General features: G+C 40.7%; 1 pseudogene; it reads right to left on the bottom strand.

Annotated features, from left to right (window-relative positions):
* Window positions 1–3,303: 3,303 nt before the first annotated feature.
* On the bottom strand, window positions 3,304–9,597 carry LOC118670325 (annotated as a pseudogene).
* Between the last annotated feature and the right edge of the window lie 2,308 nt (window positions 9,598–11,905).

The raw sequence follows: 11,905 nt of genomic DNA, 5'->3' as shown, positions 1-11,905 counted from the left end.
CTTTGGCACTATTTCCTGCACTTCAAATAGTCACTGTTTGGGAATCTATAAATTATTCCAAATTTCCACAGCTTAAAACATCTGGAATTCATTACTTCCCTTGAGTCCATGGGTTGGCCAATGATTCTTCTGCTTCACATGGTGTCATCTGAGACCTTGGGATGGCCCAGTCCAAAATGAACCCACTCATGGCTGGCAACCTCAGCCCTCCTCTCCATGGGGCTGCCTGGGCTTTCTCACAGCGCGGGAAGTGGATCCCAAGAATGTTCTAAGCAGTGAGGTGAAACACTGCAGATCTCCTGAATCCCAGCTCTGAAGTTACACAGCATCATTTCTATCACATTTCACTGGTCAAGAGAAGCCATGAGACCAAAGAGGAAATATGCTCCACTTCTTGGTGGGATAAGTGACAAGAAAAATTTGAAATTATCTGTAATTCCCTGCAGCCACCAAAGCTTGAAAATGGTGCCATTACTGCAACAGAGGCCCAATATCATTTGGTCCAAAGCACACAATGCCTTATGCTGACAGTGCTAATGTTTGCACTGAAATTGCCATCTCCCATTGCTGCCAATACCAACAGGACTTTTATTCACAGCCCCCAACAGCAGCCACCTCAGGCCTCAGGTGTGCCCAAAGGCAGTGGGCCAGGGTGCTATGTAGCACTGCATCAGGCCTGCAGGATTAACATAGTGCTATCCTGAGAATCAGCCCTCTCCTCTGCTCCTGGACACTGCCCTGGACCCAAACCTGGCCACCTCATTTCTAACTCCTTTTGGGATCAGTTCTAACTCCGAATCTCATGCAACTGACTCCCACAGGTCTCCCATCTTATCTTCTAGAAATGATTGAGTTGTAGCATGTGCTGCATCTAAGTTAGAACTCCTACTACATACAGAGGTAGAGGGAGGTCAGTGACATGAAATTATACTAAAATGTAAATGATGATTCAAAATCCTTCCTGAGAGCAATGAACACTTGGGATCTTTCATTGAAATATGAAGTGTTTGAGTAAGATCTACAATGAGATAGGGAGATAGGTGTGAGAGAAACATCGTGAATCATACTTTACAGGTAGTAAAAAATATCCACAGAGAAATTGAGTAATTTATGGAATATTATAGAGAGTCTGAAAAGCTACCAACACATTTATATTTACAAATGGGACCAAAAAGGAAAGACTGGAGCAGGGAGAGCACATTCTAGAGGCCAGGCCTTGACATTGCCAAATATTTGCAACACGTTACCTAATATAAGCCTCACAACAAACCTACAAGGTAAGTGATAATGCTTCCATTTTACAGATGAGCTCATTTAGACTTAAGAAGTCAGTTGGCCACAGTTGTACATATATTGGATGCTGAGCCAGGATTCCCTCCCAGTCCCTTACCACAGTGTTATGCTGCCTGTTTAGGATGCCATAAACACTTTGCATCCCCACAACCTGGCCTCCTGACTTTCGCCAAGTCCATGCTGACTCAATATTTGCTGATGATGAAAGAATTTCCCCATTATCCCTTGACAACAGCTTAACACAGTCTCATCAAGCTCCTCCACATGAACAGCCAGTGCCAACAGTGAACCTCTCTAGCTTTTAAAAGGCTTTTTTTCATTGAGAACAATAGAATTTTGCTGGTTTTGGGGGTTTGTTTGTGTTTTTTCTCAGTTGGAAACCTTAATAACTGAAGCTAAATAGATATCATACTAACTGACAAAATTCTGGCTCCCAACAGTGGTAAACATACACAATATTCTTAGCTTGGAAGTCACCGTCAATTTACCTCTCCATTTGTCAGCCACAATCATGAACCCACAGAGTAAAATGGTTTTCTGAAAAAGTCAGATTTTCCCCTTGCTCACAGAAATGATCAAAGCCAAGTAAATAACACTCATGTCAGACTCCAGACAGAACTTGCTTCACAGCTCACCCTGAACTCATGCTTCACATTGTCTCCAGTACCTAAGTGGTCTAAGACTTCCTCATTATTGTAACAGGCACAGAGAGTAAAGAATTTTGTAGGGAACCATTATGTGTCTTCTTAATGACTATAATTTGCCCACAAATATTTTTAATTCTTTCCTAATCCTTGAAGTATGAAGTAGTTGAGTGAGAACTACAGTGAGATGTGTGTGAGAGAAACATAACGAAACATAATTTACAGGTCGCAAAACAAAAGATCCACAGATATTGAGTGATGTATGTAATATTGGAGAGTATGAAATTTGAACTCAAAGCTGTCAACACCCAGCTTTGTGATTACTTCCTTGAAAATTATGCTTCTCACCAACCAACATCCTAGTAGGATCCTAAATTCAGTCTTGCCAGGATGTCTGAATAGACTAAACCATCTATATCCATTCAGAAGTTTAAGTGTGGGTGTTTTGCTGAGAGAATATTAACCCTGAAATGATTCATCTACTCTCTATCAAATGTAGTACCAATTTCTGTCTTGTTTCCAGCTTTAATCCATCACTACTGTCATCCAAAGCATTTTTTAAAGGGCACTCACTTCAAGCACAAGTTGAGGAGAGTTTCACTAACCAATATAAGCTTTTATCTAGTATTTTAGATAATCTTGTAAATATAGACCACAAAAACCACTTAGTTGTAAGTAGAGATAGATTCTAATCTTAATTCCATCAAGATAAGGCAAAAAAGCTAGCTATTTTTATCTGTAAATGAGCTATTTTGCTTGAAAATTCTACAGGATTAAGCTGTCTCACTAGAAGGCCAGGTGGATGGATGAACTTCCTGAGAACTTTTTTAGGTGATGTAGACTTGACTAAAATTTCACCATTATCAGCAAACTGCATGTAAAAAAAAAAAAATCTATGCAACCATGTGACATGTGATTTATTTTCTCTTTTCCGAAAGCACACCAAATACAGAGAGATAAGTGTCCCTACATTTTTTTTCAGACACTATAGAGGTGTCACTCAAGATAACGACCTGACCTCCCTAATGTCCACATGCCAATCAGGATCATGTGCTCTCCCAGCAGCTATCAATGTGAGAAAACCCACTCCCCTGCTTTCACTTAACACACTAGATTAGAGATATTCAACACATAAACTATTAAAATTGTGCTCACACCAATATTATATTTTGGGGGAATCTGACAAAAAACAGGTATAGTTTTGGTTCATTCATACTGGACAACTATTGTTGTGTTGACTATTGTCATTTTTTTATTTGACAATCTAAGAGGGAAAGAGGTCAATGCCCCTTACTAAATAGGTATTGCATGTTTTAAAAATTCCTGCAGTACACCAGGAATTCTCCCTCCTTCTCACTAGGGCTGTCTAGGGAGCTCTTACTCTCCTTGGAGGCCATATGTACCATAGGTCCACCACCCTATTACTGTAGTCAAATTCATTGTTATATCAGAAAATTAGTTTGACAAAGTGGTCATTGAGGGCAATGTCAACCACAGCACTGAAGGTAGAGGAGTGGGTGTCACTGTTAAAGTGACAGGAGACAGCTTGATACTCAGTATAGCTCAGGATGCTGCCTGATGCCTGCTTCACCACCTTCTTGATGTCATTATATTTTGCAGCTTTCTCCAGGCAGTAGGTCAGGTCCACAACTGAAATGTTGGTGGTGGAGGCATGCAAGGCCATGCCAGTGAACTTCCCATTCAGCTCAGGGCTGACCTTGCCCACAGCCTTGGCAGTGCCAGTAGACGCATGGACAATGTTCTGGGCATACCCTCAGCCATCAAGCCACAGCTTACCAGAGGGGCAGGCCATCCATGGTCTTCTGGGTGGCAATGATGGCATGGACTGTGGTCATGAGTCCCTTCACATTGCCAAAGTTGTCATGGATGACCTTGGCCAGGGGGGCCAAGCAGTTGGTGGCGCAGGAGGCATTGCTGACAATCTGGAGGGAGTTGTCAAATGTGTCACTAACCAGAAACTTTTATTCTAAAATATCAATGCGTGGGTCCACTTCTAGATATTCTGATTGAATTGATCATGATGGAGTCCAGGCAATTTTGTTTTGTTTTAGGTTTCCCTAGGTAATTCTAATGTGTAGGCAGGGTTGAGAACCACTGATGTACATTTAATAGGATGTCAATGGTTCTCAAATTTTAGCATACATCAAAATCACAAGAATTACCCACAGCTTCTGATTCTCTATGTGTGGGTGGGATCTCAGAATCTGCATTTCTAATAAGTTTTCAGGTGATACTAATGCTTCTGGGATGACACTTTAAAAACCACTACTTTATGGAAAGAGGAGTATGTCGAAACTAGCTAGATGTTCACGACACCTGTTCTCTTTTCCTGGATACACAGCTAAAGTACATTTCCCAGCTTCCTTTGCATCTAGATGGCACCACACGGCTATCTTACCAATGTCATATGAGTGGAAGTGATTTGTCAATTTGGGTTTAAGAGACTTGAGAGCAAGTGTGCCTTTTCTATACTGTCTCTCTGTTTCCTTGTCTGCTGGTTAGATGCAGAGGATCCAGTCTCTGAGGCCCTATACGATGGTGAAAACACATAGTCTCTAAATGACTGCATAGAACACACCAACCCTATTCCAAAAGACCAAAATAGACTATGATGTGAGTAAATAATAAGCTCCTAGGTTTCTTATATGCCACTGAGATTCAAGGGTTGTGTTTTGTTGTGTTTTGTTTTTCAGCAGTTAGCCTGTCCAGATAAAATACTACACTTAATACAATTGTGACCTTGTAGGCACGCCAGGTGGCATCTCGAAGCCTCGGTTTCATCATCTAAAAATGGGAAATTGGCTAAAATGAGCTCCAAGATCTCTTCCATGTCCAATATTTTATGGTTCTGTGATAATACGAATAATTCCTAAGTTAGGTAAAACAATGCTAAATACAAAGAGGAAGAAGATGCTCTGTTTTATTCAGCATTGTTTAGAGCAAGGCTGGATACAGAAGAGCACAGCCCTGATCCTTACACCTAAAGGTGAATCTGGGGAAACAAAATTAAAGTACATGATGCCACAGTGAACAAAACAAGACAGAATATAAGTCTACTTTCTGCCTGAAGTCAGGATCTGATAAGAGCAGATTCCACTAAATCCTTGACCTGCCCTAATGACAACTCAATTCCTCTGGAAATAGAATAAACCAGTGGTAGGCAAACCGCGGCCCCCTGAGTGTGGCTCTTCCACAAAATACCACGTGTGGGCACGCACGTACAGTGCGATTGAAACTTCGTGGCCACACTCAAGGGGCCAAAGAGCCGCATGTGGCTCGAGAGCCGCAGTTTGCCGACCACCGGAATAAACAATGGAAGCATTAAACCACTGGACTTAAAACTGACCAACAAATATGAAACAGATAATGAGAGCTACTCTGGACTTTCTTCCAAGTGATAAGAAGCGGTTCAGGAAGTAAGTGTAATTTTGGGAGAAAGTAATCAAGTTCAAAATAAAGATGGAAAATGGTGAGTGTAGAACCAGTGTCCTTATTCACTGAATCCTGAGTTTTTAAGTTAGCCCCATTTTTTATGAGAAAAATTTCCATTGGCTGCCCACAATAAGGTTTCCCAGACTTTTAAATGAATGCAATCACAGAAGTTCCTGCATATTTTTAAAGGAATTGGTAGATAGATGATAGATGGAATGATAGGTTATATATGATATGATATCATATGATATACAAAAATGTTGCTGTGCTTATATAAATATTCAAAGGTATTATCTATTACTAGGATAAATGCCATTTTGATAAATTTTCTTACCAAATCCTTCTCCTTGCCATTTTAGCATCTATTTTGTCATTTAAACCAAAAAAAATGGCTGAATATACAAGTAAATTGCTTCTGGAAATACCTGACAGAGCAAAACTGAAATTGACTTTTGAGATGGAAAGTAATAGCTAATTTTTTTTCCTCAGAGCTATAGATCCGGTGGGAAAGTTAATCAGAATTGCAAAGAACAGTGATCATGGATAATTTACTGAAGCATTTCACAGCTTAGGCTGACAGCGCAGTATGAGAAAAGCAATTGATTTTAGTCTAACATACAAACACAAAAAGATAAAGAATTTTAGAATATATTTTTATCTAAAGAAAAAAAATTAAATATTCTCTCTTGCCTTTAGCTTTTTCACACTCTCCCAGGACAGATAGGGTTGATTTAATGAACTACCGCGGCTGTCATCATTGCTTGTGGGGGTAACTGGAATATGCACGTGCCTCCCACCATGCTCCCTTCAGATTTATCCACCACCCTGTAACAGGAGTAATTTTCTAAAACATGTCACTCATCTGTTGAAAAGCTTTCAGTCATTTTCCTGAGAACAGTGTCTGAAAGGCTTTACATGGCAGATAAAACCCTTCAACATCTGGCCCTTTTGACCCAATCCACCCTTTTTTCCACTGTGTGGCATATTGTATCTACTTCTTTCTGTTCCACAAACATGTTGTTTGTCAGTCCAGCCCTTCAGAGAAGCAGGTCCAAGAAGGGAGTAGATGCGCAAGAGATTTATTGGGAAAAGTGCCTAAGAAGGACATGGCTGAGGAAGGAGGTGCAAGCAGGGAGACTTCAGACTACAGCACCGGTCTATGAAAGGATAGGGAGGGGATAAAGGAGGGTAGGAAGAATTTCAGACAGGGCAAATCTAAGAAAGCCTCAGCCAGTATGATGGGGAGTCCTCAAAGCAAAGTTGGCCATTACAGGAGTCTCACATCCCTCAGGGATGAGCCTGCACCTGTAGTCCCACTGGGCTCAGTGGCTGGCTGGCATAAGCCCAGAGCATGTATACAGCCAGCCTTGTTGCAAACTCAGTTGTGAGCCCTGGCTAGGTTGGCTCCATGGTGGGAGTGATAGGCCGTGGACTGAAGGGTTCCAGGTTCGATTCCTGTCAAGGGCATGTACCTCAGTTGCAGGCTCGATCCCCAGCCCCAGTCGGGGTGGGTGCAGGAGGCAACCAATCAATGTGTCTCTCCCACATCTATGTTTCTCTCGCACTCTCTCTCACTCTTTCTCCCCCTCCCCTTACACTCTCTCTAAAAATCAATGGGAAAATATCCTTGGGTGAGGATTAATAAAATAAACAAAAAGAGAAGGAAGGAAGGAAGGAAGGAAGGAAGGAAGGAAGGAAGGAAGGAAGGAGGGAGGAGGAAGGGAGGAATGGAGGGAGGAAATGGGAGTAAGTAATCACCAAGACACTTAAAATATTAAGACTGAGTTGTGACTAGTGGTAGGCTCTCACAGAGTGTGACTTCCTATCTAGTCTTCTCTGACTTCCTTTAACAATGGCAGACACCAATATAGAATGAAAATAGGAAGGGGACAGGTCTGGAAATTTTTAAAACCTTAAATTCTGGAAAGTGAATTACAATTTTTTTTAATTTTTTAAAAAATCTTTATTGTTGAAAGTATTACATCAGTCCCACCACCACCACCACATTAACCTCTTCCAGCCTGCTCCTGTCCCCCTCCCCCCCGATGCCAGGCCCTCACCACCCCATTGTCTGTGTCCACGGGTTATGCATTTATGCATACAAGTTCATTGGATGATCTCTTCCCACCCACCCTCCCTTGTCTTCCCTCTGAGATTCACTAGTCTGTTCATGCTTGTGAGTTACAATTTTAGAGGCAATGTATTTGCATTTCTAAGAATTCAGGTCACAATAAGGGAAAGAAGTAAAGGGGGAAATGAGAATGTGAGGTGTATCTAATAAACCTTTTTGTTTTTCCTTTACATAAGCATGCAGCAAATGAATGATTTTGGCCAGAGGAGTTTTTATTGCTTCCTATTCCCTCTGCTGAGAATTCCTTCATCAAAATAACCATCTACCATGAAATCATAATAGCTAGTGTCTAATCTTTTCAAAATTAGATTTATGGATCCTATCATGATCATTAGGGATATTACTTATCTAAGCAAAACAAGAAACAAATAGACCTCCCAGGCAGATGTGACTCTGATAAGGTACAGAGCCTGTAATATCACAGTTGAGAAGCCATTACAAATACCAAGTTGCTTCCTGATTCACCGGTGTATACATCATAACAGGAATCCCTCTGATTTCACTCTTAAAATTAATCGCCATAGTCCCCAATCCCAGTCCACATCTGCCTCATTGTGAGGAAAAGAAATGCACTTGCGGCACTCTTATGGGTAGAAGATTCTAGAAATAAATACAGAGATGAAGAAGCTCCAATCGCTCCATCCCTTTGCTATCATCCCTAGTTTCCCCTTTCCCATTTCAAGCCCCTCCAGGCTATGCTTGCCTGCCTCCTTGCCTGGAAGGCAGACATTTCAAAGGAGACAGCCCCAGAAGCTCAGGTCAAAGAAAACTTAGGCATAAGAGATATTGATCATATCTGCATAATGAGAGAGACCCAAAGAAAAGCCTTCATCATCCAGAAATTCTCTCACTGACATTTGTACTAAAGGCTGAAAATTCTATCCTCAAAATCTCCTTCTAAAGGAAGACGGCATTATTGGGAACCTAAGTATTGGATGGCAATAGGACTCATCTGTGGCCACTTTCTCTTACCTCCAAACAAACTTCCCTAACACTATACTTCCCTCTTGAGATATGTTCACCTGGCTTCAGATAAGGAACAGAGTTTATCTGGAACACCAAGTGAGGGGAAGATGGTCATTACTATATCAATGTCGATTGGACCACAGAGCTTCCTGCCTGAGAAGTAGGCATCATTATCCCATTTACAGAGATGAAGAAACAGAGCCAACGAGCCAATGTAGAAATACCCCCATCCCCACTGCCCCCGACCCCCAGTGTTAAATGCCTCACTCAAACACACCTTTGAGGGGCTGCATGTCATATCCAGCCAGTAAGTGCTGATTGCTCCACCTGGGAAGCTCACACTCGCTCCTCTCATGTAGCCAGTTCCTCCCCATCCTCTAGAGCAGTGGTTCTCAACCTTCTGGCCCTGTAAATACAGTCCCCATGTCCTGACTACAACCATAACATTATTTTCGTTGCTACTTCATAACTGTCATGTTGCTACCGTTATGAATCGTCATGTAAATATCTGATATGCAGGACGGTCTTAGGCGACCCCTGTGAAAGGGTCGTTCGACCGCCAAAGGGGTCGCGACCCACAGGTTGAGAACCGCTGCTTTAGATCTTAGCCGAACTGTCATTTTCTCAGAGAAGCCTTCACTGGTCATCCAATATAAGTTGGTCATCTTTATTTCCTCTCATAACACCTTATTCTTTTCTTTCATTGAAGTTTGTAAATATACTAGTATACTCACTCTTTTGTTTGCTTATATTCTGTCTGGTTCTTGGACTAGACTATAAACTCCCTGAAAATAGAGGTCACTCCTTAGCACCTAGCAAAATAGTCTTGTACATAATAAATGCTCAATAAATATTGCCGAAATAAACAATGGGTAGCGTTACATTTGTAACCCAAATTACATAATCATTACCGCTGTGCATGCTGCCTCCCTGTGAACATGAGGTTAAATTCCATTTGAAGCCTGAAGCCTCTCATTCAATAAGACTTCTTCCAGTGGAGCTGAAGGCGATTGCACAAAATTCTCTCAGCCCAGGAGATGGTTACATCTCTTCTGAAATGTAAACACTTACCTCAGGGGAGGTAAACCTCTCGGGACAGTCTCTTACCATCGAATCACCCTTTAAATACCAAGCCTTGTCCTTTGACCCAGAACTCAGGTGTCTTTGCTCCGAAATCCCTAACCATATAAAAACATAAATATTTTCTTTACAGCCCCACACTACCCTCTGGTCCTCCTCGAGCTGTCACCTCCCAATTTCCTGACCATCCTTCCACTTTGATAAGCAACTTTAGATATTGGCTCTTGAACCTCCTCTAAATTCTGCTCTTATCATGGAGCATTCTAACACCCATATGGACAAATGTTTGGGAAGCAGGGAAGCCTTATATTCAAACAGAACTGAGGTAACTAGCATGAAGGTAACATCAGTCCAGAACAACTCTGGAAAACAGGAGCCACTCTGTCCTTTCCAAGAAGGATGAATATAAAGAATTAGAGGTAGCTCAAAGAGCTGGGTGAGTGACACAAAATTCATTGCTGAAAACTTGAGCCTATAGCATGGAGTTGAATGTGTTTAAAGTTGCCTCAAACTTTAAATCTTCATCTGCTTTAAGCAACTCCTCAAAGAATTATGTATGGCCCCCCCTCTTCCACTGTCCAGTATCCTCTCATTGGCATACTCTAGGGTTAGAAAAGGGAAGAGAATTCTGGGAAACACATTTTTCTGCTCTTAAAAAAAAAGAAAGAAAGGTCCTGACTGGTTTGACTCAGTGGGTAGGGCGTCGGCCTGAGGACTGAAAGGTCCCAGGTTCGATTCCAGTCAAGGACATGTACCTTGGTTGTGGGCACATCCTCAGTGGGAGGTGTGCAGGAGGCAGCTGATCGATGTTTCTCTCTCATCAATGTTTCTAACTCTCTATCCCTCTCCCTTCCTCTCTGTAAAAAAAAATCAATAAAATATATTTTAAAAAAAAAAGAAAGAAAGAAAAAAGAAAAGATCATACAAGGAGTTTGGAGCTGATTCCAAGTTGACAACAGACAATCTAGCACAAAGGGTAAAGTCTCTATTTATTCTCTTATTCTATTTATTCTCTTATTTAAAAGCATTTATAATGGAGAGTACCTTCTCCAAAAACTTTTCCTTATCCTCACTCCAAGAGATGGCCTCTGGGAGCCATTTTCTGAAGGAAATTGCTTTCGTTGTATATTTCAATTTGTAATTCCTGGTAATTTCACCGAAGAAATACTCAGCTTCCTTTCCAGCAAAGATAAACACTGAGAAATGATGATACTCCTAAACCATCTTTTAAATACTAAATTAAAATGTTGAATATAAATTCATAAATGGAATATAGCAGCTGCTTGAAAAGATGCAAAACTGATCCCATTGCTACATTTTCAGGGAGTCCGTTCTGGACCACTTACATTTAGGGAAGAGTTTCCTCTAATATCATGAAATTCAAACCATGAATACCAAACCTTTGATGTGTCAGGTTTTCCTGATTGAAAAATTCTGTGTTTTTTCTGCTACAATGAATAATAATGGGAAAGTAAAATAGTAGAATGAATGGTGACATGAAATTGCTTTTAACTCAGCATGAAAAACACAGAAACCAAAAAACATAAAAAGTTCACCAGTTTAAAAAGGGACTGAACTCATTAATGAGAAACTGAAAAAGTCTATCCAACTTAAAATTAACCTAGACCTCACAAGATAGAAACACACCAACATGACTGCTCTATAAACTTAGTATTAACTGCATGAGATGTTTTTAAAATCAAAATATATCATAAAAACATGAACAGTATTTTGCTATTGTATAGCATTTATTGAATAATTGCTGAGTATAATGCTAAGAAAAATTAATAATGTACCCTAAAGGCAGGGGATGGACAGTAGAAGTATAGATATTCCATAGAATATAACAGACCAATAAACAACTACAAGATAACCTGATATAACTGGAAACTGAAAACTGAAGCTAAAGAGATAATCTGATCTGCAAAGAGCCCTCTGATTTCTCATCCACTATATATAGTTGGCTACAAAAAGGAGCATCAGAAAAAATTACCCTTATAATGAACCTTATCTATTCACTGCCCCTCAAATAGGTAATGGACACTCATATCGCAGAACAATAACTGGGACTCTTTCCTGCACTTCTCTACCCTTCTCTGGTCCTCTTCAGAGTGTTCTTTTTGTGAATGAGAATATTTATCTGCAGAAGTATCCATTAGGCATATTATATACCAGGCCCTGTGCTAAGTTTGAGGGAGACAAGTCATAAAAACACAGTCTTATTTCAGGAGGCAGACAAGATTCAGAGAATCCCACATCTTTTAATTTAACAAAACCCCAACACTCCAAGATTTAGCTCGGAAGTAAAATTTCCTAAGACTAACCAAGTGGTGTCTAG

Source organism: Myotis myotis, unplaced genomic scaffold, assembly GCF_014108235.1.
Source record: "Myotis myotis isolate mMyoMyo1 unplaced genomic scaffold, mMyoMyo1.p scaffold_m19_p_15, whole genome shotgun sequence".
In the NCBI taxonomy this organism is placed as follows: domain Eukaryota; kingdom Metazoa; phylum Chordata; class Mammalia; order Chiroptera; family Vespertilionidae; genus Myotis; species Myotis myotis.
This window is presented reverse-complemented; position numbering and strand designations above follow the sequence as displayed.